This window comes from Canis lupus, chromosome 20, assembly GCF_048164855.1.
Source record: "Canis lupus baileyi chromosome 20, mCanLup2.hap1, whole genome shotgun sequence".
Lineage (NCBI taxonomy): Eukaryota > Metazoa > Chordata > Mammalia > Carnivora > Canidae > Canis > Canis lupus.
This window is the reverse complement of record NC_132857.1, coordinates 57,386,536-57,412,322: the sequence shown is the minus strand read 5'-3', so window position 1 is coordinate 57,412,322 and position 25,787 is coordinate 57,386,536. Positions and strand designations below refer to the sequence as shown.

Here is a 25,787-nt window from a genome sequence, read left to right as displayed (position 1 = left end):
AATGATTTCTTCAAGGGTAAGTGAAGAATCTACCATTTTCAAAACTACGCCTATTTGCAAACGTTTAAGCAAAGATTTCTAAAGAGAAGGGCTGGGGAGGCACAAGGGGCCGTGGAGTGATGTCGTGAAAGGTCCCTCCCGCGTCACAATGAAGGGCCTCAAATACTGGATTCTTTTCCCTGATTAATCATTGTGGGGGGCTCCTGGGTGGCTCAGCCAGTTAAGCGTCTGCCCTGGGCTCAGGTCATGGACCCGGGGTCCTGGGATCGAGCCCCTGCTCGGCGGGGAGCCTGCTTCTCCACCCCCCTTCCCGCTCGTGCTTGCTCTCTCTGTCTCTGTCAAATAAATAAATAAAATCTTTTTTTTAAATAAATAAAATCTTTAAGAGAAAATAATACCCCTGAATAGTCTCTGTGCACTGAAGTTTGTATTTCATTTTTCATTTTTGTTTCATTTCTTATTTACTTAAAACATTTGAATAGGGAATACTTTTACATGATTAGTACACAATACAAAGTGGTATACGGTAAAAAGTTTAGCTCGCACCTCTACCCTCATCAGCCCCATTTTTCTCTGTCACCAGCAGGTCACCACATTATTAATTACTTAGCATTCTTCTAGAATTTGTTTATGCAAGACGAAGGAAATGCAGATACGTATTGTTATTTCCCCTCTTTCTTCCATAACATGTGGCACACTAGACTGTTCTGTATTTTGCTGTTTTCGCCTTTGGAGACCTCTTGGAGATCTTTCCTTCTCACTAGTTCAAGGGCTTTGCCTTTTTTCCTAACGTTTTCATAGTCCCTTCCCGTGCCGTGCACACGCAGTAATGCATCTAACCAGCTCCCTCATGATGGAAAGCTGGATTACTTCCAGTTTCAGCTCGTGCACACAGTGCTTTGGATAAATAACCTTTACATATGTTGCTTCATACATGCTCATTGCTTATTTTCAGAGAATGAAAATAAAGCCAAGTCCTAAAAATCGAGTCACCCTCAGTTTTGGCAAGCTCCTCAATCTGAGGGCTCACTCGGGTTATTCTTTGCTACCTAAAGTCACTAATTTAGCTTTTCGCTCTCCAGCTCATTTAGCCAAGGGAAGTGGCTTTCATTTGTAAGTAACTACAAGCCACCTAGATATTTGGAAAGAAGGGGCCGCATGTTATATATATATATCCATGGGGCAACCCAGGACCTCTGCAGAAATGCTACTCCCCACCCAAAAAAAAAAAAAAAAAAAAAAAAAAAACGATAGAAGAAAGAGTGATTCCCCTAAGAGCCACTAAATAACACAAAGCAACAACTGGCCTTTGGAGTAGTAATTTAGACAGCAGTAAAGATCTTGGCTTCCTTGTATCCTGCCATCCATATTTAATTCTGAGGATTTTTCCTCTGAATTGATTCTCACAAGCATCCCTTGCCTCATATTTCCTTTCCCACCAGCTACATCCTCCGCACGTGGTTGCTCTGCATCTTTTTTTAAATTCCAACCTGAGTGCATCCTGTTGCTGAGATATCACTTTAAAATAGCCCACGAAAAATAAATAAATAAATAAATAAATAAATAAATAAAATAATTAAAAAAAATAAAATAGCCCACAGTTGTATAGTATCTACAGCGGTTCTTTTTGGTTGCTGCTGTTGCTTTCTCAAGAATGTTGTGGGTGATTAATGGGATTTGGCTTTTGATGATTTATTCTCCCCCCTGCCCAACCGTCCTCCCAATAGTACATTTAAAACGTGGTTTTAATTTAATTTAAAATACATACATAAGGAGATCCCTGGGTGGCTCAGCGGTTTGGCGCCTGCCTTTGGCCCAGGGCGCGATCCTGGAGTCTCGGGATTGAGTCCTGCGTCGGGCTCTCTGCGTGGAGCCTGCTTCTCCCTCCTCCTGTGTCTCTGCCCCTCTCTCTCTGTCTATCATAAATAAATAAATAAAAATAAATCTTTAAAAAATACATACATAAAATACAATAGTACATTTAAAACATGGGTAAGATTTTGTGGGGGGTTTTGTTTGTTTCCTTTGCTTCCTTCTCAGTCACAAGCTATTGGAATATTTAATCAAGTCAACATTTTAGCTTAGTAGATCTTCATAGGTTAGTATCTCTACAGGAAACCAGGATTTCCAAGTCCACCCAGTCTGATCTCTGCATACCTCTCTTACAGGGATCACCTTCCCTGAGTCACCTTTCCTGGTTTCAGCAGTTGGCATCGTCACCAGCTCTTCTCAGTGACTCCACCATGCACACCGGGCTCTCCACTGGTCACACGGATCCCTGGATTTCTTTTTGAGTCTGCAGCTCACCCCTCTAGGTTTGCTTTGAAGAGAAAAGTGTGAATGGGGAATGGGTGTGGGGGGTGTACACTCTTACTTTCTTTTCATTGCTTGATTCATTACCATCTTCTTTTTTTTTTTCTTTCTTACTGCCTCTATTTTTGTTCCCGAATGCATAAATTCCTGTCCTTCATGGGTCTCTGGGCAAGTAGTTCTTCTTCCAGTGCCTTTATCTGCCTTCCAGAATTCCAAAAGCAAAGTCCTCCAAAATGTAGAAGACCTGCTAGTATACTGGGAACAGTTTGTTGGTTCAGTATAGTGAGAGGTCAGTCAACATTACTGCAATCCAATTTATTTTATTTTATTTTATTTTATTTTATTTTATTTTATTTTATTTTATTTTATTTATTTTATTTTATTTTATTTTATTATTTTATTATTTTATTATTTTATTTTATTTTACTTTATTTTATTTTATTTTGTTTTATTTTATTTTATTTATTTTTTAAAAAAAGATACTTAAGTTGGTTTAGGATGGTTTTAAATAATTCTTAGACGGGGGATCCCTAGATGGCTCAGTGGTTTAGTGCCTGCCTTTGGTCCAGGGCGTGACCCTGGGGTCCCGGGATCGAGTCCCATGTTGGGCTCCCTGCGTGGACCCCGCTTCTCCCTCTACCTGTGTCTCTGCCTCTCTCTCTGTGTCTCTCATGAATAAATAAATAAAATCTTTAAAAAAAAAATAATTCTTAGACGTTTGCTAGTTGTTCTTCCTAATAAGAGTGAAGTAGTTTGGTTTTGTGTTGGTGACGTCTTGCATCAGCCACAAAGGTATGGTCACCCACATATATAAACTGAGTGTTTTAACAGGGCTGCAGAGATTACACTGTGGGTTCATGAATTCAAACTCATTTTCTGATATAAGTGAGAAAAAAAAACAAAAACAGGATTCTTTGCAGTGGTCATGGTTACCTTATGACGACTAATCCTCCAAAATACTATTATTTGGACAACAGGATTTTTAAAACACCAAAGGGCAGAAAAAAAAAGAAGAAAATATTCAGCAACAAAGAGAGAGGAAATTATGTGTCCCCAGATTGCAGGGCTCAAATTGTTGGTTAAACTGATGGCCTGCCTGATATCCCAAGGCTGATTACTCCGTCCCCAGGGGGATATTATAAACAAGGATTTACTATCAAAATACTTTTTGTTTGTCTGAAAACTAATTTGCCAAGCCTGGAGATCAGAGGAAGAGGCAGATGGGAAAGGCAACCTGCTCCGCTGCCTTTAAGGAGTCAGCTGTGGGGAGAACTGGACCAGCGGGATGGACGCGTCACCTGAGCCCCGAAGCCCCATAAGTACCAGGAGAGACGATGTCGCCCATCTGGCGGCCCGCAGCCCGGCGCCCGGCTCCCTTCCGGCGGGGAGTGAGCCCCGCTGGCCCTTCCCTAAGAGGGCCCTTCCTCTGGGCAGCGGAGCGCGGGGGGATTTTCCCCAGCAGCTCCCGTCGCCTCGTGTGTTCTTCCCGGTTCCTTTATCCCTCTGAGAATCTTCGGCCTGAAGGTAATGAAGTGCTTCCTTCATCACCCGGCATCATGGAAGTATTTATCCGGTTATTTGAATAAAAGATGACTGCAGCCCCGGGAGCTCTCCGTGCGTGTGCCCAGACTTCAAAGGGACAAAGGAAGCCCCACCGAGGCCTTGGGCAGTAGCAGGCCACCGCGGCTCGGGCTCTGCTGGGCAGCCCGGCCAGGCCTGTGCACCGCCCGCGCGCTGGGCGCAGGCTGAACCGAAGCGGCCGCGGCCTTGGGGTGATGGTCGACAGCAGTAAGTCCAAAGGGCTTTCTTCCCCACACCTTCGAGTATTTCTTTTCTTTTTTTTTTTTTTTTTTTAAGATTTTATTTATTCACGAGAGACCAGAGAGAGAGAGGCAGAGACGCAGGCAGAGGGAGAAGCCCGGTGTAGGACTCGATCCCGGGACCCCGGGGTCATGCTCTGGGCTGAAGGCAGGTGCTCACCCGCTGAGCCCCCCGGGGCTGCCCACCTTCGAGTAATTCTAAGTACAGGCCTGCCGTCGTGCTGAGTCCCTGCCGATGCTGTGGATTCATGAAGGCTGTTGTCTCCGGCCCCACTTCCCTCCATCCCCGCGTGTGTGGCGGGCCCTGCGTTCCTGGTAGGGCTCGGGGGGTGTAAAAGCCTACCACGGCCAGCCTCCTCCTTGCAGAGGACCCCCCCAGGCGCCCCCGGAGTGAACTCCAGAGCCGGCGCAGGTCCCCGGGCCAGGCCGTGCCCTCCCTCATTCTGCGAAGGCCACATGCACCTGTTTCTGCTGCTCTAACCGCCGTCTGGGTGTTGGAACGGGTCATGAGCACCCAGCCTCAGAAATCCAGCGCGGTGACAAGGACCGTCCCGGGGCCCCCTCTCAGTGGGGAGTGAGGGCAAGGAAAGGCCGTGGCAGGGGCGGCTTTGCTCAGAATCATCCCGGGGCTTGTGAGACGGTCCTCCCAGTGGACACACTCCTCGTCTGCCGAGCTGTGGACGCCCGGGGGGGAGTGGACGGCTTCTGTGCAGCCTCGGCCTGCAGCTCCCATCACCCCCGACCAGCTGGTTGTTGCATTTTATTCACTCCGCGGAGTCACTCTCTTTCTGGCGAGCCCTCCCTCGGGGTCCCCGTGGCTCCCCTTCGACTTCCCCTTTACAGTGCTCTCCAAGGCTCCTGTACAGGCCCCAACGTGAACTGCGCAGGAGCCTGCCCACGCCCCGCTGGCTTCCGTGCCTGGCAGCTGACACGTGGAGGGGCGACCGTGGCCTTTGTCTACTGGCCGGGAGGTGATGTCCCCGCTAAGCCCAGGTCTGTAGCCATCGCTTCTTACATTGCTCAGTGCACAGAAGCAGGATGATGATGTTTGCCTCCAGAGCTTCTGTGTGTCCAAACGGATGTACATGTTTGAAGTTTTCGTTTTTATTGTTTTTAATTGACTTTATTTTTTTTTTAAAGATTTTATTTATTTATTTATGAGAGACACACAGAGAGAGAGAGAGAAGCAGAGACCCAGGCGGAGGGAGAAGCAGGCTCCATGCAGGGAGCCCGACGCGGGACTCGATCCCGGGATCCCGGGGTCACGCCCTGAGCTGAAGGCAGATGCTCAACTGCTGAGCCCCCCTGGGATCCCCCTCGACTTTATTTTTTCATAGCGGTTTTAGGTTCACAGTCAAATTGAGTGGGTAGACCAGAGGTTTTCCGTATACCCCCCAATGCCTCCCCGATTTTCAACATGTCTCACGACAGTGGTTCGTTTGCTAGAATCGAGGGGCCTGTAGTGACGCATGATTGTCACCCAAAGTCTGCAGTGTACATCAGGGTTCACGCTTGGTGCTGTCGTCCTTCGGGTTTGGACAAAGGCGTGAGGACACGGTCTGTCTTGTTTGTGGCGGCCCGAGGCCGTCGTGCAGGCGGTGTGGCACGGGGTACGGAAAGAATCCGACTCAAGCCGTTGGCACGTTTTCTTGACTTCCTTTGGTCCGGGGTCACTTTTATCCACGTTTCTCCGAGACGAAGTGCAAAGCAAATAGAAACAGCGGCGTGTAGCCGCTCCCGTGGGCGCTGGACGGTGGCCTCGTCTTCCGTGGGCCCCAGACTCCAGGGAGGGCAGGGCGAGGGCAGGAGGGGCGGCCGGGAGGGCTTCCTCCCATTCTAGGTCCTCGGCCTCGCACACGAGGGCCCTCTGCGCAGCACGCGGCACCCCAGTGACTGCAGGCTGGGAGGGCGAGCAGGGCCGAGCCACCCCGGCGGGACCTTGTGGCGTGGAGAGTGGTGTGGGTCGCTGTCCCCGCCTGGGCAGCTTCCGTGGCCGTTTCTCACCCGCGATGAGACGTGGCAGCAGAAGCCGGCTGCGGGGTCCCGGCGTCAGGCCCTGGCCCAGGCCCAGGCTGAGGTTTCCGGGCCGAGTCGGCGCCCTGGAGGTGCCTCACTCACCTTCTCTGCTGTGTCGCGTCCTAATTTGAGGCGTGCATCCTAGCGCGGAAGGTATTGTTCCTCTGGGCACAAGCCTTCTACTTGCCCTCTCGCATTTTTAGCTGATTTTGCGTTTTTGCCTATTCTAGATCAGTTTGGCGGGGATTTATAGCTTCATCATAGGTGATTTTTTTTTTAAAGATTTTATTTATTTATTCATGATAGTCAGAGAGAGAGAGAGGCAGAGACACAGGCAGAGGGAGAAGCAGGCTCCACGCACCGGGAGCCCCACGTGGGATTCGATCCCGGGTCCCCAGGATCGCGCCCCGGGCCAAAGGCAGGTGCCAAACTGCTGCGCCACCCAGGGATCCCCATCATAGGTGATTTTGATGAATAAAGGGATACGGTGTTCCGACCCAGCGGCGTGTGCTCACGTTTCTTCTTTCTGCAGCGGCTCTGAACCGGGTATGAAGCCACTGAAGCACCTGATGGGTAGCTAAGGGGAGAGAGGGGTCTTGCGCGTGAGCCTCATCCCCAGAACAACTCTGCGCCGTGTTCCACCCGCGTACTGGGCCTCCGTGTCCCCAACTCAAGTGGAATCTGAGATTTTGGACGTTCTTCTTGATGCCTTGCTGATTAACCGTCATATGCACGGTTACCTCGGGATTATAATGACGTTTCCTGCAGTAGAAGGAGGCGCATAAACCAGTGGGACTAGAGGGTCCCGACGAGCCCCATGAGCCAGCGGTCCCTTCTGATTTTCCAAAATTCATCTTAGATGAACATTTTCACTTCGCCTATACTTCTGATCAGTCTTACTCTTTCCCGAAGGGTAGAACAAACGCTGTCTTTGGCTTTTTTTTTCTTTTTTCTTTTTTTCTCATTTTTTTTTTTTGCAAGCCTACGCACTAGCCAGTTTCATAACCAATGAAAAAATTTTTTTTGCCACATCTGTCCCCTAGAGTTCCCATTTAATAGTCAATCAAGTGACCTATGGGACATGAAGCTCTGGGTTCTCAATATTATCTTCCTTATTATGTGTGTATCATGTACATTTGAATCAACGATGAGCTTACTCCATGGGGCCCCAAACAGAGATGCCCAGCTCTATTCTTTTTTTTTTTTTTTTAATATTTTATTTATTTATTTGAGAAAGATGGAGAGAGAGAGCATGCGCAGAGGGGCGGACTGCCAGAGGGACAAGAGTCCGTGCTGCCCGGGAGCCCGAAGCGGCCCCGACCCCAGGATCCTGAGGTCATGACCTGGGCTGACATCAGATGCTTAACTGCCTGATCACCCAGGTACCTTTTTAAGTTGCCCTGCAGAAATTTTACTAGGGGTCTTAAGCCCTTTCTAATCGGAACTCACCCCTGACTTGCCACATGGAACTCACCTGCCTCAGTTTACCTTACCCACCAACAGAGCTGATGGAGGACGGCTAAGTAGCCAGAATGCAGAATAAATTTATCGTTGTCTCCCTCCCTGCTACCACCATCGGATCTTGGCCGACAAAATTAAGGGAAAACGAGCATTCGATTTAGAAAACATTTCCATAATGACGGGGTAAATAATTTCACAATTTCGACTCCTCAGTATGGGGGACATAGAATTTATGTATTCGTTAGACACGGATTTGTTCTGCGCTCCCCGTGTGCCCGGTTCTAGGCACCCAACGTAGGGTGGAGGTCTCAGGGGTGCACGGCCCGTGGGGCAGACTGTAATAAAATGTACAGAGCACGATGTCCGAAGCCCTGGATAAAAATAAAACAGGGTATGGTCTAGACGGGGGCCGCCGGGGTGTCGAGGAGTCACCGACTGGTCCACCGGTCTGGTTCAGGAGCGCGAGGGTGTCGTCTGGGAAGTGTCGCTGTGGGGAAGCCCACCCAGAGCCCCGAGGGTGACCAGGGGAGGAGTCCTCACGCGTTGGGGTCGTGATTGGGGCCACCTGGGACCCGGCAGCCCGGTGGGAAGGGTGAGCGTAGAGAGAAGAGCCAGCGTTGGCCGGCCGAGGGTTGGCCCCGCTGACTGGTTGTGTGCGCAGGTCACCGAGCCCACGTGCCCAGAGCCTCACGTCCTCGCCAGTCAGGCGGGAAGTATACAGCAACCAGCAGTCTCTCATCTTCAGAGACACCCAGCGCACGCCCAGGCGCGTGACTATGTGACTTTATTGGACAAGAACGCTTGTAGCGAACGACGACTCCGTCCGTGTGAAGCCGGGCCGACCGAGGTGTGACCCGGGGTCCCCGGGCTGTGGCGACAGACAGGGTGTCTGAGGGCTTACCCGGGAGCCCTTTGTGCTGGTCGGTTTCCCGGCGCTGCTTCCCCCGGGATGGGGGGCCCACAGACTCCATCCCCAGCGGGCCGGGATCCCCGGGGCCCAGGCCAGTGCAGCGGGCATGACCTGGCGCTGCTCGGAACAGATGGCCTAAGGCTCAGAGTATCTGGGCTCGACCCACGTGTTTGTTCCCCCACGCGAGGTGCCTCGTGGTGCCCCGGGAATCCCGCTGGCATCGCGCGGCCCGGTGGTTGCCCACCGCCTCCCTTGACTGCTGCGGGAGCGGGGCCTCGGCGCCTCCGCACGCTCTGCCTGTAATTCCTGGGTGACACCAAGTCACCTGGGAAACCTTTGTAGGGCGATGGCTTATTTCTCCCGGGGAACCAGAGATCAGAGATCAGAGACCAGGTCCACGTGGCACCGACGTCAGCAGCTGTGCCTCAATCCCTGACCTCTAGAGCTGTCGGGGGCCAAGAGGGATGACCGGGAAGCACTTAGCTGAGCCCCTGGCAGAAATTTTTCATACAAAATAACTACGACAGTTGATCCGAGAACACAGCATGGGGCCACTTACACAAGGTGGATTATTCTTTTCGGTCAATACAGTATCGTATGTGTATTTTCTCTTCTTTACAATCTTCTGAATGAAACTTTGTTTTGTCTCACATACTTTATTTTAAAAATACACATAACACAGAGAATGTCTGTTACTTGGCCTTCATGTTATCAGAAAGGTTTCTGGCCCGGAGCAGGCTCTCTGTCCTTACGTTTTGAGGGTGTCGTGGGCTATCGTGGGTGTGCGGCGTGCAGGGGTGTCGGGAAAGTCCCGCTGCTGTTCACGGCTCAGCTGTAGTCGCGGAGTTGGGCTCACCTTAGGGCTGCGAGCTGATGCCGCAGGAAGGTATGTGGTGTTCTTACAAGAGAAACGTGTTACTGGGATCCTGCGGAAAGAGTCAGCTGCCCTGCGCCCTGTTCTTGGTGTTCACAGGATGGCTAAGGGCAGACAGAGCAGTCTTCCCTCGGGGGAGCTCGGTGGGACCCCTGGGGAGGGTGCCTGGGGCTGCTGGGGCTGTGGGGGGGACCCCTGGGGAGGGTGCCTGGGGCAGCTGGGCTATGGGGGGGACCCCTGGGGAGGGTGCCTGGGGCTGCTGGGCTGCAGGGGGGTAGTGGGGGGCAGTGTGCAGCAGGTGCCCAGAGCCAGGGGCATGGGACGGAGCCCGGTGGGGGCCACGGGGGCAGGAGCACCCTGGGGCAGGTACGGGGGCAGGGTGGGCGGCCGAGGAGCTCCCGAACATTAGAGATGTCTAATCACGGGAAAGCGCAGAGGCCCAGTCACGCTGCTTAAGAAAAGCCAGAGACAGGGAATCCCGGGTGGCTCAGCGGTTTAGCACCTGCCTTTGACCCAGGGCGCGATCCTGGAGACCCGGGATCAAGTCCCACGTCGGGCTCCCTGCATGGAGCCTGCTTCTCCCTCTGCCTGTGTCTCTGCCTCTCTCTCTCTGTCTATGTCTCTCGTGAATAAATAAATAAAATCTTTAAATAAAAAAAAAGGAAAAGAAAAGCCAGAGACAGCACATGGCTGCTGCACATAGCCTTCGTCTTCCTGCAATTTTCTTTGTTTTTTTTTGTTTTTTTGTTTTTTAAGATTTTATGTATTTACTCCTGAGAGACACAGGGAGGCGGAGACGCAGGCCGAGGGAGACGCAGGCTCCTGCAGGGGCCCGAGCGGGACTCGATCCCGGGCCCCGGGTCACGCCCTGGGTCACGGGCAGCCGCTGCACCGCTGGGCCCCGGGCGTCCCCTCCTGCCGTTTTCCAAGGGCTTTGTCCCCGAGGCCGCTGGCCGAGGCCCGGAGCCGCCCAGACCTATGGGAACCCGGAGAAGCCTTTACTTCTAGTATCTGGGGCAGAGCCGGCCTCCCCCACCCGGAGCTCCCCCACCCGGAGCCCTGGCTCGGTACCGCCCCCGCCGGAGCTGGGCTTGTGGGAAAGCTCATCAATACGGGACTGACGGGATCAGACAATAGACTTTTGCTAATTAATATGTAATGGGCCTATGGATTTTTCCTCAGCAGCTGGAGTGCTAAATAATAGTCAATTAGCAAATGTGTTAATTAACTCTAATTACATAGCACATGAGCTTCTCCAAGGCTTTTTCCTTTACGGATTTACACATGAATGTCCCACCACTCTCCGCGAACACACCAGGCAGCTAATTAATTGATAAGCAATAATCCTTTCTTCTCTCTAAAACATGTGTTTAAAAACGAAACCCGGTTTAATGCCCGATGACTTGTAAAAGTGACATTTAAGTGTGCAAGACGAACGCGACGTCTGCTCTTTACACGGGCTGCTCCGAGTCACTGGGAAGGATCTCACGGGTGTGTGAGCGAGGAAGCGGGAGAGAGCAGTTTGGGTACGTGCGCGGGGTGCCAGAGGGGGAGCGAGGAGGACGAGGGGGCGGCCGAGGCGGGGAGGCCCGAGGAATGAGGCGGAGGGGCCCGGAGGAGGGGCAGGCCCGAAAGGAAGGGGCAGAAGAAGGGAGAAAGGTGGAAACAGGTGAGGGGCCGCTGCCTGGGGAGGAGTCAGGACGGAGAGAGCCCCGCGGCCTGCGTGTCCTGGGCAGGTGGCAGGTGGTGGCCCTGCCCCGGGGGCCCCGCGGCCTGCATGTCCTGGGTGGGCGGCAGCTTCAGCCCAGGGCGCGTGCAGAGAGGGCCTCGAGGGGACTCCGGGGACCAAGCTGCCCGCTTCTCAAGTCGGAGAGGGTCCTGGAATCCAGGCCACAGGCGCCCCTCAGGTGGAGATCGCTGGGTCACCGAGGCCGCACACCTGTCAGGGCCGCCGCGGCCTCGGCTCCCCCCCGGGAGTGACGGGCAGCGGTAAAGACTGTCCTGGGATGCAGGCGTACAGTTGAGCCCTCAGGCTGGGCCTGTTGGGTCACATCGGGGCCCGAGCAAGCACGCCGGGCCTCTGCGTCTCCTGGCGCCCGGTCTCCTTGAGATCACCCGAGAACCGGGGGGCCTGCGGCCAGGTGCACGTGCACTGCAGGTGGCCAGCCCCGCTCCCCGTTTGCTGTGTGGGGAAATGCACGGCTGGAGGAGGGCCAGGCGGCTCTCAGAGTCCTCCCTGCCCTGGGGACCCGGCCGATGGCGTCCGTGGTCCTCGAGGGCCAGAAGCCCGTTGCCGGTGTCTCCTTGCATTTGGGGGGCCTGGTTGGGAGGACCCCCGTTGGAGAGGGCGCCCGGGAGGCTGGAGGCCAGAGGGCCTTGGTGCTAGGACTGGGCCGCGGCCTTCCTGGGGCATGAAGCAAGGTGACAAGTGGGGTGCAGGTCGCCTGGGTGGGTCCTCAGCTGTGGGGAGCCTCTGCACCCGCACCCGCACCCGCTGTCATCCCACCTTCCTCTTGGTTCCAGCCTTGCTGTGGCCGCGGTGCCCGGGGCCTGGCCTCTGCAGGGTCACTGGTCAGCTCCAGTCCTGTTCTGGCGTCTGGGGCCTCGTGGGGCCTCCGCGGGGCTCAGGCACAAAGCCTGAAGGACCGAGGACTAGAGACGTCTAGGGTGGTCCTTAGGGTCCTCTCCGCCTCTGCACTGCAGACCTCGCAGCGCCGCCTGGGTGGGAGCAAAGCCCGGGGCTGGACCTCCACGGCGGCGTCGCTGAGTCCACCCACCTGGCCCCGGCCTCCCGTTGCCAAAGAAACGGGAAATGCAGTGTTTGCTCGTGGCCTTCCGACCTGAGTGGGATACATGCTGGGGGCGAAAGACAGGACACTTACAAGTGAGCGAGCGAGCACCTTTGCTTTTCTTCTGGTTTTCTCTGCGCAGGTACAAGCCTGCCCTGGTGGCACTGCAGGGGACATGCGGCTCTTCCCGGGTTAGCAGACAACTGCGGGTCCCGAGCCCCTTCCCGTCGGGGCTGCAGCAGATCACTGCGAACTTGGTGGAGTAGAAACAACGCGAGTGTATTATCTTATTCCCTAGATCAGAGGTCTGGCCTAGGTCTCGCGTGGCTGAAATGAAGGTTTTGGCAGAGCTACGGGCCTTTCTGAAAGCTCTGGGGGAGAACTGTTTTCTCGCCTTTTCCAGCGACTCGGGGCTAACTCCTGCTTCTTTTAGTTTGGGTGCTTCCTTGCGCCTTCACGGTCGGTGCTGACACGCCGAGTCCTCCCCACATCGCATTGGTCCGGCCTCTCCCGCCTCCCTCTTCTATTTTTAAGGACCCCTGTAATTCCGCTGGGCCCACCAGGGTGACCGGGGGTAATCTCCCCATCCGAAGAGCTCTTGTTGGCGACCTTCATTCCACTGACAACCTTAATTCCCGTTTGCCACGTAACAGAACGTAGTCGCGGGTTCTTGGGGATTAGGATGTAGATTTTTGGAGCAGCCATTCCCCTGCTTACCCTAAGTCCTTTCTGAACTCTACCGTATAGCCTGGAAATGTCCTCTAGCTAGAAGGTCCCCACCCTGGCCTTGACAGGGTCTGACGTCTCTTTCAAGGTTCAATCAAATATCACCTGTTTAAGCCCCACCTTGAATCCACATAAGTGGGAATAATTCTTCCCTTGATACTGTTTTCTACAATATTTCGTATATGCCTTTGCAGTAGCCCTTAGACGCACACGTAGACCCTTAACATGCTGTGGGTTGTTCTCTCCTTCCTTCCTTAATATACGTAGGGACTAAGAGAAGGGAGTGGTCGTGATCATGTTTGCATCCTGAGCTCACAGGTGAAGAAGTGAAGGTTGGTCAACATCCACCAGGGTTCCTTGGACTGAATGATAGTGGAAATTCCAGCAAAGACCTCGAAATGCATCTGTCACCTCAAGCCCCGTGACGTGGAGCACAGGGCAACAGATGATGTGCTGTGGCTCAATGACAGGCCACAGAGAGAATGAAATAGAGGAGTTTGTTACTCACAGGTCCTGGAGGAGGTTCTGGGGCCTCGTGGGCCCAGCACACCCTGAGGGGCCACACAGAGAGGTCAAGGTGGGGTGCAGACAGACAGCTTGATAGGACCCGGGACACGTGCCTCTGTTAGGGTCAGGGCATGGGATGCTTTGGGATTCCTGGGCTAGTGGCTTGCATTGCTCAGTTCAAAATTAAAAAAGCAGGGCTTGGTGAGCCCCACAGGGATCTTACCTAAGGGGTGCTGGAGGAGAAGGTGCTGGGGGTGGGGGAGACTGGATCACAAGGGCTGCTGGGAAAGTCGTACCGGGGACTTACAATTGCTTGCAACTCTGTGGGGTTTTGTCTAGGGCATGTGCTTGCCTGAGGGGCTGTTGTTGGTTTAAGGTCCATGGGGGCCACTTGACCAGATAACATGAAGGCCAAGGCCGCACTACCCTGGAGTAACTTAGCTAAACTCTTGACAGACCCATATCTCCAGACCTGAAGCTTCTTTAAGGGAGAAACTGCCTTTTTCTCACCTTCACGTGTACTTACACACCGAGACTAACACCTTCCTTCTAGATTGGCCAAAGCGCTTTGGCCGCTAGCTCGTGTTGGAATGCAAGCACGTTTATTTCCTCTTTTAGGCTTCATATTTCTCACCCGTAAAATGAAGATGTCATTTCTCCGGATGTCTTTTAGGTTCCTGCCAGTTCTGACGTTCAGCGCCTTAATTCCACACTGACCCTACTAGAAATGAACTGAATTCCGATGCAGTCGAGGAATAACTACGTTGATATCTTGCGTTGACATCTGACCGTTTCCTGCAAACAACTCCTGGGACTAAATTTGTCTTCCTTTAGTTGAGGACTAATACCCACGGGGTTGCCGAAGGGCTGCGTGTTCTCCCGGGAGCAGCCGGCGAGGGGCAGCCCGCGGCCTCCTTGCTGTGGGCCTCCTACTCCTCGGAGGCAGACGCCAGCAGAGAAGCGCTCGCTGCGCGGGACGCTCTTCATCAAAGGGTTCACAGAGATGGGGAAGTCGACCTGCTTGGAGAGAAGAGGGGAAATAAGCGGACTGGCAGAGAAGAGGTTGGAGAAGTTCCACGAGGTTATGGCAATAGTTTCTCCTCCTTTCTTGCTTCGCCTTAAGACAAGAGCCTTGGGGATGTGGCATCTTCACTGCTGCGCCTCTTCGGTGCCCAGATTCCCAGAGCTCCCATGTAGAAGGGCTATGGGTGATGCTACTCTTTCTACTTCTGCCACTGGGATGGGGGAAAGAAGAAGGGATAAGACAATCCATCTAAAACCTCGAAAGAAAACCGTACAGGTGGGGGTGGGATGGGGGGCCTAGGTGGTGCAGCTGATTAAGCATCTGACTCTTGGCTTCAGCCTGCGTTTGTGATCTCAGGGTCATGGGATTGAGTCCGGGGTCGGGCTCTGTGCTCAGCCCGGAGAAGGCTTGGGATTCTCTCTCCTTCTCCACCTGCCCTTCCCCTACCTCAAATAGGCAAATAAATGTTTAAAAAGGTAAAAAGAAAAGGAAACTGCGCCTGAGAACGCGTTTTAATGACTATCCTTGAGATCGTAGATCCCCGTCATAGAAAAGTTATGACCCTCTTAGACGGCAAAGATTCCATCACTGTTTGCCCCGGTGCACATACAGATAAGCATCGTAATGTAACTGGAATTATTTGAATTCATCCTTATTGTCCTTGAGAGAGCAAGGGGAGGGGTGAGGGCAAGCCTCATAAGGATTTAGTAATCAGGCTCCATTAAAACTAGAGGAATGTGGAGTCTCTGATAGTGGAAATGCAGAGTGCCCAGATTGAGAAATAGATTTCTTTGAGGTTGTGCATTCTTTCTGCCCACATTCAGAGGGGGTAACCCGGGACTAAAATAAGTGGAGAAAGTAGCTGCTATAAAATGTGTTTGTAGGATTACTGGAATATCCAGTTTATGGTCTCAGTATAAAAATTCCTATGCTTTAGGCTATGCCATTAAAACATCTTGTAAGCTGAAATTTGAAAAAAGAAAAAAAACCCTCTTTGTTTTATTACAATCATACTCTTAAAGAAAGGTCTGTATAAGATAAATTAGCTTAATTGGTTTATTTTTGTTTAATAAATATTACATGTCATTTACTCTGTGTTAGGGACTATTCTAAATGCTGTACAATAGTGTTATTCAATTAGCTTTACTACCTATTTTAACTGTAAGAGAATAATTTACAGAGATGGGGAAAAATTTATCGTGGGCATTAGGAAATAAAGAAGTGATAGGTATTAAGGCTGGGGCTGGGGGGTGGATGACCGAGCTAGGAGGAAGCAAAATGGAGGAGGAAAGAATTAGGGTGAGGAAAGGTGCCTAAAACCCGGTTCTGTTTGCACGACCCTGCCCCGGGAGGTCAACCTCTCGTTCTCTCCAAGGTTGTAACCTCCAGGCTGAAATAGAGAAGAAACCCTACAAAGTGTTTGCAATGGGGAAAGGGAAGGGAAATGCCTGTCAGCCAACCCCAGTGTGTCTTTCCGGCACGACCAGAAGAGACCACAGGCTACTGCGTCCTAACTTATCGCCTGCAAAACATCCAGATCCGGAGTGAGCTGTAAAGCAGCAGAACGCCTAATGCATTCGCCAAAGTCATTACCAAAAATAATTAAATGGATTGCTGGTCTAGGGGATTTCAAAAGGGAAGAAGATGCATGCCAGAACCACCCATCCATTTCCCAGAGGAAGGACCAAAAACTATGAATAAAATTAGGGCCACGCTACAATAGGTGATCCAGCAATTAGCATACAGGACGAGCCAAGGTGAGGCAACCCCACTATTTATTTTCCACAATTGATTTCTTAGATTCCATGTTTCAATAATATTGATATGTACTTTCATAGCTATAAAATATGAGAAGTGGAAAACTCCTTTCTGGATTAAATTATTGAGGAAATCATCATCATCTCGTTCATGTCACTATGGTGACAATTTTGGAACATACGGTGGGGAAACGATGTTACTTTTCACTGGTTGGTAGCTTATGGGTTTCAGGGCACAGGGTGAGGTTTAGGAAGAATCAATAAAAACAGAATTATCTTCTGACAATTCAGCAAGGAATTAGGGAAGGATGTTGGGCTTTCTTCTCTAGGACCTGAGTAAATTGTTCCGTGTCTCTGGTCCTTTGTGTTCTCAGCTATAAAATGAGATTTTTTTTTTTAGGTTAGATAAGAAAAGTGATAATAATAAGCATCATCTAAGTACATAGTGTTTTTCAGCAATCGTCGAAACATTTAATACATTTTAACTCATTATATCCTTAAAACCAGAAAGGATTATATCATCAGATTATTTTTTTTCCCACCAAAATGGATGAATTGGTATTTTTTTAGGCAACTGATCTTGATTGTGTGTATGTGTGTGTATGTAGTGGATGGTGGTGGTTGCGGAGGTAGGTGGTTCCTTTATGATTGGTGAAACTCTTCCCTGGTAATTTTAGAAAGTTTTTTGGAACATAGAGATTTATATACAAACTCTTGAGTCTATGCTGTTCTGTAAATAAGTAGCCGGGCCTATTTGGAATGCACCTTGTCCACTGACGACTCCTTCTGAACCTGCTGTAGCAACTCATGCAATAGTCCCCAAAAGATTTTTGCTCAAACTTTCTCTAGGTAAAGGTGTCTCAGAAATTCCCTAATTTTAGCTTGTATAAATATCACCTAGAAATAGGTCTAAAAATGGTGATTCTGGATCACCCTGGTCTTTCTCCCAGTTCTGCACCAGGAAATATAGATGAAAGATCCTAGGAAATATCGTTCTTCATACGTATACCTAAGTGAGTGTTTGAAGAGGACCATGGATGAAACTGAAAGGTGTTCATTCAAAGATTTTACTTAATTGTTTGGTCAAAGCAATCTGGTCACGTATCCATAAACTGCACAGATATCCTCATCTTGGAGAGGAAATGCCAATTCTACTCACATAGTTTCCTTTTAAAATAAACATTTCCATAGTGGCAATAATAACTAGCATATATCTTGTTTTTATTGTGCATCAGGCATTCGATTTTGCTAATTTAACCCTCAAAATAACCCTATTCAATAGGAACTATTATTGCATCCATTTTTTTAAATTTCTTTTTTTATTGCATCCAATTTATAGAGGAGACTGCAGCTTGTGGGGGGAATGTGGAGAATCATTGAGAGTAATTCCTACTGAAGGACACACAGCAGGGAGTTCTGGAGTCCTTGTGCTCCTCCCCATCTCCTGACTCCCTTCTTCCCCCTTTCCTTCCTTCCTTTATACTCCCACTTTCTCTTTTTCTCTCACTTTCATCTGTAGGGGAGGAAAAAGTTTTCCTGAACCTTATTAGGGTCCCTGCCTGGGTCTGGAAATTAAACTGACAAAGACAGATTATCAGGAACCTAGCCTACAAACTTACTTAATGTAAATTTTATGGGACAAGGGAGACTTCACAATGACATGAAGACCCAAAGACACCAAGGACACCGTTTGACTTGAGTCTTTGACGCTAGGTTTGATGAAAAATGGACAGTTGTGGAGGGATGTGATTGGCTAAGGAGTGCGGGGCAAGTGTAGTGAACTGGGGGAAACTTAGCAGGTCTGTTTGTTGGGATTCTTCTAGGAATCCCTTTGTTTTTGGAGGTAAGGATGCTTCTTCCCTCGAGGTATAGGGAGAGCATCTCTCATGGGAGGGTTTTATAACTGTTTTCAGGGAAGAAGGGTGAGGGAGGGGAAGGAGGTCAGAGTGACCCACCTGCTTCTGCTGTTTTCTCCAATTCTTTCAGCCTAAAACATTTGATATGGCCAAAGTGCTGTATTTTGGGGTCGTGTGTCCTGAATTCCATCTCTCTCTTCCTTTCTTTCTTTCTTTTTTCTTTCTTTCTTTCTTTCTTTCTTTCTTTCTTTCTTTCTTTCTTTCTCTTTCTTTCTTTCTTTCTTTCTTTCTTTCTTTTTTTCTTTCTCTTTCTTTTCTTTCTTTCTTTCTTTCTTTCTTTCTTTCTTTCTCTTTCTTTCTTTCTTTTTCTTTCTTTCTTTCTTTCTTTCTTTCTTTCTTTCTCTTTCTTTTCTTTCTTTCTTTCTTTCTTTTTCTTTCTTTCTTTTTCTTTCTTTCTTTTCTTTCTTTCTTCTTCTTCTTTCTTTCTTTCTTTCTTTCTTTCTTTCTTTCTTTCTTTCTTTCTTTCTCTTTCTTTCTTTCTTTCTTTCTTTCTTTCTTTCTTTCTCTTTCTTTTCTTTCTTTCTTTCTTTCTTTTTCTTTCTTTCTTTTCTTTCTTTCTTCTTCTTCTTCTTTCTTTCTTTCTTTCTTTCTTTCTTTCTTTCTTTCTTTTTTCGCTTTCTAGTAATTAGTATTTATTTTACCATTTTCCATAGTTCACGCCTTAAACCTTAAAGAAGTGTTTCCTGCACAATTTTGGACTACCTTCATGAAGGCAGAAAATTAGCTCCCCAGGGCAGATATGAACCTAGCTCTCTGCCCCATGTCTTTTTCCTGCCATCTGTGTTATATCTGCAATCATAAATGTCAGAGGTGGCCCTCCACAGATATTATACAGATGCCAAGGTAAGAGAAGCAAAAAAAACAACAAAAAAAAAGATTGTATCTTGATTTATATGATAGCTTAAAAACACTGTAAAAAGAAGGGAGTTACTCCATTTTTCGTCCTTGCATTAAAAGGATCATTGCACAAAAGTATAGCCATTTTCTGTGACCTTTTCAAGTTAACCATTTTGCATTTGAGTAATTTTTGGAGAATGATTAAATAAATTATAAATGGAAATTATCAATCAGTAAGATGACTTTTTAAAAAAAACATTTATATATTTTAGAAGAGAGGGAAAGGGAAAGAGAGAAAGAATCTCAAACAGACTCCCTACTGAGTGCAGAGGCCAACATGGGACTTGATCCCTCAAGGGACTTGACCCTGAGATCATAACCTGAACTGAAATCAAGAGCTGGCTGCTTAACTGACTGAGCCACCCCGGTGTCCTTACGATGACTTTTTAAAAATAGTTTTGATGTAGAAAATAATCCTTCTACATTAAGTAGAAGAAAAAATTTTAAAAAGCACAGGTGGCAAAGTAAAAATTTAAAAACAAATACACCAAAAGGTTAACTGTGATTTTCTCAGAGTTGGGATCACAAGGTATTTTTATCTTATTTTTTGTTGTTCTCTGTATTTTCCTGTTTTCCCCCAAATTTAGCTATTGCTTTTTAACCCCCTCCAAATTATTATTTTTTTCAATGGTATAGTTTTATGTTGATAGAGTGAGACAGGTATAATTTTATCTGCAAAGCAGCCTTTCCAAGTCAAAAATGTATATTGAACTTCCTGGCAATTCACACGGGGGCAGGGAGGTGGCGATTGGCAAATTAGAAAATGGAATGAGAACACAATGGGTGGGAAAAGGGATGGGGTGGGGTGGATGGGCAGGCAGGAACTAAAGAATTCCTCGTAGATCGTTTGCTTCCTGAAACGGGATTCTGTGTTGTGCGGTACTCCCCAGTGCAGTGCTGGTACCTAGCGCAGGTGCTCGGTGGTTGTTTGTGACTCAAGTCATTAGGGAATATGTGGCGGAGCCGATCACATGTGTCAGCTGCCAGCGCTTCCACCTCGAGGGAGGGCAAGCCATTTTCCATATTACTGTTTCTCTTGGGAATTTTAAAAACTAAAGATGTCCATAGAATTCTGACCGCTTTGACCACAGTACATCATTCTTGGTTACTCATTCAGTAATAACTTGAAGTCCAATTTTCTCTACCTCTTGCCGACAATATGTCTAAGCCTCTTCCTCAGGCATCAGATGGTGGGGGCAGAGATGAAGAAGCGCAGTGTTAATAATAGTCTAAACCCAATAATTGGCGGGTGGGGGGGCGGTCAGCCTTGCATTATGCATTTAAGTGACTTCTGATCACTGACAGTTTGAGCCGTCCATACAAGTTAAGCACACATCACTTTAGCACGATTCACTGTGGGAGTCTCAGAAGGAAAACAAATTGCGTTATTTCCAGTGTAAACAGAAAGCGGCAGATAGAAAACCAATAAATCACGCCCATATCATTGCAGCTGATCCGGAGCACAGACTCAGGTCGGCCGGCGGCCACGTGCTTTCCCTAGAAAGGAAGATTCAGATCGGTGATGGGCAACGCGTGGTGTTGCCCCAAGCCATTGGAAGGTTGAAGCGACACAGGCCATTTCGTTGTCCTGCTAGCTAAGGACAGGCCTAATTGCTTAAACCTATCGCTGTCAAAATTCCTAATTGATTTCCTACTCATTAAGGCCATTTTCCTTTCCAAGGCCAGATTGCTGATGTGCTGATGACCAGGGGAACCAGCTTCAGAATCTAGATTAGGCGCAAATCTACATCAGCGTTGATATAAACAGAGTTTAATGAATTGTAGGAAGCAGAGCATAAAGCCAGGACAAGGTGTGACTGATAGTTTGGTATTCGTATAGGTTATATATGACCATCAACTATCTTATATATCCTCATAAAGATTTTTTTTTTTTTTTGAAAACTAGGCAGGACTTTTGAATAAGGCTAAATTTAATGGTCCTTCTCTCTTACTGTCACCTTTTTGTCTCTGTTTAATCTCATGAACACAATGTCTCTCTTTACGTTTCTTGAAAAATTTATGCGCACACACACACACACACACACGAACTTTAAATCTCATTAATTTTAATTTTGAGGGATCCCTGGGTGGCCCAGCGGTTTGGCGCCTGTCTTTGGACCAGGGCGCGATCCTGGAGACACGGGATCGAATCCCATGTCGGGCTCCCGATGCATGGAGCCTGCTTCTCCCTCTGCCTGTGTCTCTGCCTCTCTCTCTCTCTCTGTGTGACTATCATAAATAAATAAATAAATAAATAAATAAATAAATAAATAAGTAAATAAATAAATAAATAAATATTAAAAAATTAATTTTGAAAATAAAACTTAAGATGGGTCTACACATTATGTAAGACTTTGCTCATTGTTTAAATAAGATGATTTAAATAATATATTTTTTAAATATTTTATTTATTTATTTGTGAGAGACACAGAGAGAGAGAGGCAGAGACACAGGCAGAGGGATAAGCAGGTCCCTGCGGGGAGCCCGATGTGGGGCTCGATCCCGGGACCCCGGGGTCAAGCTCTGAGCCAAAGGCAGAAGCTCAACTGCTGAGCCCCCCAGGCATCCCAAGATGATTTAAATAAATTTATTTATAATACTATATAGCTTTTTTTGAAGAAGACGACAAACTTTGTTTAGAAAATATACAAATACGTATAAAGGCAGAAACACAAAATTTATTTCGGTCTGGATTTTTAGGCATGTTTTCCCTTCACATTTCTTTCCTTTCCTTAGAAAGCTAACTGTGCTGTTTAAACAGTAAATATTGTTCTTTTGATTTTGATTTTTTCATAGTATAGTTAATGAACTTGAAAGACTTTATATGACTGGTGATTTTCTATTGGATTTTGCTATTGCTATTCTTTCATTTCTTTGACTAACTGAACGTGGCTCATACATCTGGCAGTGAAATTTGTTTATCTTTACCCTTTGTATTCTCAAGAGACAATTGCCTTTGGGATTCTCTATAGAGCGATTGATCGAGCTAAGATAGACTGAACCTGTCTGAACAATCCAGCTTCAAATGATACAGACACAAATTTTTTTTTTATCTTTCCAGATTTAGAGAACAAATATATATTTTTGATTCTGTATCATGGGCATTTTTTTTTTTTTTGGTTTGCTAAATTTTCCTCATCCTTGTTAGCATCTGTTATGAGTTGAGTTGTGTCCCCTCTCCCCCAAGTAAGATCCATTGAAATCCCAACCCCCAGTAGTTGGAGTATGATCTTATTTGGAAATAGGGTTGTTGTAGGTATAGTTAAGAAGTTGTACTGAAGTAGGGTGAGCCTCTGCTCCAATATGGCAGGGGCAGGGTGGCCGAGGCCGCCAGCAGGACCGCACAGCTAACCAGCAGGGGAGGGGGAGCTCTGGGCTGCCCCCGACCTTTCCCCGCTGCGTGCCCTGTCCTTTTATCTCCCACCACAGGCTCTTGGCTTCAAGAGCTTCAGGCCTCCTTCGTCTCCCCATACACTTGGTCTAGCTGAGCATTTCTCCAATTCAGCATTTTCCTCTCTCATCCTAATTCAGGCCTCATCTGCTCCAACAACAGTATTTAGGCACCGTGGCCGCTGCATGGAGCATAGGGAACACGGTCCTGGGCTTGTGCTACATGTAAGCGGTCGGCCTTCCAGCCTCTACGACCTGCTTCAGGAAACCAGCTTATAATTATGGCTGCATCTTTGCTTCTTTGCTTCTTTTTCTTTTTCTCTCTCTCTTTGTTACACCTGAAATCTGTTTTAATTTATTATTGCTAACATAACTATATTTTTTGTCTTTCTCAGATTCCCCACTTCCCCATTTTTATTGGGGTGTATTGGACAAAATTATATACATTTACAGCCATACAACGTGATGGTTTGATATATGTATACGTTGTGAAGTGATTACCACAATCAAGGTAATTAAAACATCCATCATCCTTGAGAGCATTTACCTTTTTTGTGTGTGTTGAGAGCATTTAAGATCTCTTCTGTTAGCAAATTCCAAGTATACGATACAGTAGTACTAGCTGTGGTCACCATGCTGTACGTTAGGTCCTCAAAACTTACTGTTTTTTTAATCGATTATTTGCCGCCCCCCCTCATATCCTGTTAATGGGGACTTCATAGTCTCCCCCAGAAAGCACTATTTGTCCCCTTATCTCTCCCCTCGTCTTGAATAAATTTGAAGAATTTGGAGCTAACTCAGTTTGTTCTCAAAGGCAGGACTCAGTCCTGCTTCCAAACACCAGTGAGAACAGACGTTGCCATTGCCTGTCCATGCCACCAAGTGCTGCCCCTGAAAACGCTGTTGCCCTGACCCTTCATCACACCCAGCCCGCCCTGGATGGCTGTGCCAACAGTAGTGTAACTCCAACACTGACAGCCAGTACTTAGGATCAATTCATATTCTGGCACTGATTGTAAATATACCTTGGCTTTGTAAAAAAAAATGCAGCAGAGTTTCTCAATCTTTTCATTTTAACCTGTCTAAAGGTTCTTTTTTCTTTTTCTTTTTCTTTTTTTTTATATATATATTTTTTTAATTTTTATTTATTTATGATAGTCACAGAGAGAGAGAGAGGCAGAGACACAGGCAGAGGGAGAAGCAGGCTCCATGCACCGGGAGCCTGATGTGGGATTCGATCCTGGGTCTCCAGGATCACGCCCTGGGCCAAAGGCAGGCGCCAAACCGCTGTGCCACCCAGGGATCCTTCTTTTTCTTTTTCTTTAGAGATTTCATTTATTTGAGAGAGAGAGAGGGCACAAGCAGGGGGAGCAGCCGGCAGAGGGAGAGGGAGGAGCAGATTCTCTGCACCCCAGGGACCCAGTGTGGGGCTCCATCCCAGGCTCCTGGGATCATGATCTGAGCCAAAGGCAGATGCTTAACTGACTGAGCCACCCAGGTTCCCCTTAAAGGTTCTTTTATCTTTCAGCCCCTGTCATATTACTTCCTTTCCCTTTACAACTATGTATTATTGAGTTTGAATTCTTCTGGACACTAAAAAAGCATGTGGGATGGAAAGATAATCCATCTAGTGAAAGTGGCCTACCCAGATCTCTTAAGGAAGACATTTACGGCTAGAAACTGATATTTCGGTTTGTTGCTCCAAAACTACTGCTACACATCGCTGACCCCTGATGCAGTCTTGACTGATGACAAGGACAGAACCTGGAGTACAGTAAGTTCTCTGGCCGCATCCCTTCTCCTTGACCACAGTGATTGGTTTAGGGCAGTTGTCTGACCCGAACTAGTTTGTTCACTGTGAAGTTCAAGACTTTTGTTCCACGTTTGAAAAAAGAAAGTTAAACCCGGAGTATATAGCCTGTAACGATGCCTGGATAACTGAAGCCTCCTGGATCAGGAGCAGGATGGAGGGTGAGGCGGACACCATGCAAGGTGGAGCCTGGACATAGAGAGACATTGGGTCCTTTGTGACATTTGCTGGGTTGCTGGACCAACTCTTACCTAAAACCCAAAGTGTTCAGGAATTTTCGATTACTCAAGAGGATATATTCCTATATTGTTAAAAGTAGTTTGAGTTGGGAATTTTTAAAAAAGATTTTTTAGTTATTTATTTGAGAGAGAGAGAGAGAGGGAGAACAAGAACGAGAGAGAGCACATGAGTGGGGGCAGGGAAGGGGCAGAGGGAGAGAGAGAAGCCGACTTCCCACTGGCGTGAGGCTCCATCCCAGGGCTCTGGGATCACGACCTGAGCTGAAGGTAGACGCCTAACCGACTGAGCCACCCGGGCGCCCCATGAATTTGCTTTTTTGTTAAGTAAAATAATTCTACTTGATACAGCTAATTTAAAAACCCTTTTCTGTTTCTCAGCTGTTAAATTAGTCGACTGAGTAAGTCGCTACTCACTGGCATAAGGACTCCTAAACAAACATTTACATTCTTATAATAAACTTTTCCCCCAGTGGAATAGCTCTACATGAAACTTTTTCTAAAAATTTTATTTGAAACAAATCACAACTGAGGAAAAAAGAAGACCGCAGACAAAACCTTCATTTCTATTAGGGAAGAGAGATCAGAGACAAGATTTGGCAGTTAGCTTTGGGGTACTTCAGGTCTAAACCCACACAACTGTTGACCCTCCTGACTCCTGCCCCCTACACGCAGTTCCAACATTCCGAGGTGAGGAAGTTACAGGAAGGAGTTGATGCAAAATTAACCTGGAGGTAACTGTTTGTGGCTTAATGGATCAAGAAAGACATAAAATGATCAAGAAAGACATAAAAATCAGTGTTACTTGATTCCTAGTGAGGAGAGCTGAGGACTCAGTAAAGCAAGTGAGTTCAGGGGATGTTTAGCTAAGCTTTCCAAATGGAGTTTTGAAAGCCCCAAAGATGTGGCTCTGATTCCTTCTTGGGAACAGAACCTCTCCCTGTTCGTCTCCAGTGCAGAAATAAAGCCGGCTTTGGTCTTACTGGTCTTCCTTCTTGGACTTCAGGGTTCTGTGGCACCACGGAGGCACCAGAGTTGCTGGTTGGCCCCACAACCGACGGCTGAGTACGGCCCTTACATGACGGGAGGATAACATCACAGGAAAGGTCTCCGTGGGGCCCAGTTACTTTTCTTGCCTGGCATAGCTTAAGCAACCAGTGTTACATGAAAACTTATATCGAAAGATTCCTTCCAAAGCATTCCTGGCCCCAGATGACTCCGTTCCACTTTGCTTTACCATCTCTCTCTTTTTTTAAATCCTTTCCCAGTTATTTAAATAAGACTGGAGGGAAATCACAACTTTTGTCTTTCTGTTTGACCTCGAGTTTGCTCCCATCTCTT

At 48.0% G+C, this 25,787-nt stretch overlaps 1 long non-coding RNA gene across 3 annotated transcripts in view; it reads left to right on the top strand.

Moving 5' to 3' along the window:
- LOC140612150 (uncharacterized) overlaps nucleotides 1-25,787 on the top strand; it is a 128,626-nt gene that overhangs the window by 74,125 nt on the left and 28,714 nt on the right. Inside the window, exon 3 of one of the 3 annotated variants that reach the window (XR_012013464.1) lies at nucleotides 14,090-15,479. The exons of 1 other annotated variant lie outside the window; for it this stretch is intronic. This is a non-coding gene — a long non-coding RNA (uncharacterized lncRNA). Of the gene's footprint in view, nucleotides 1-2,168; nucleotides 2,615-14,089; nucleotides 15,480-25,787 lie in introns of those variants that run through there. One more of the 3 variants, XR_012013465.1, reaches the window with a different exon arrangement.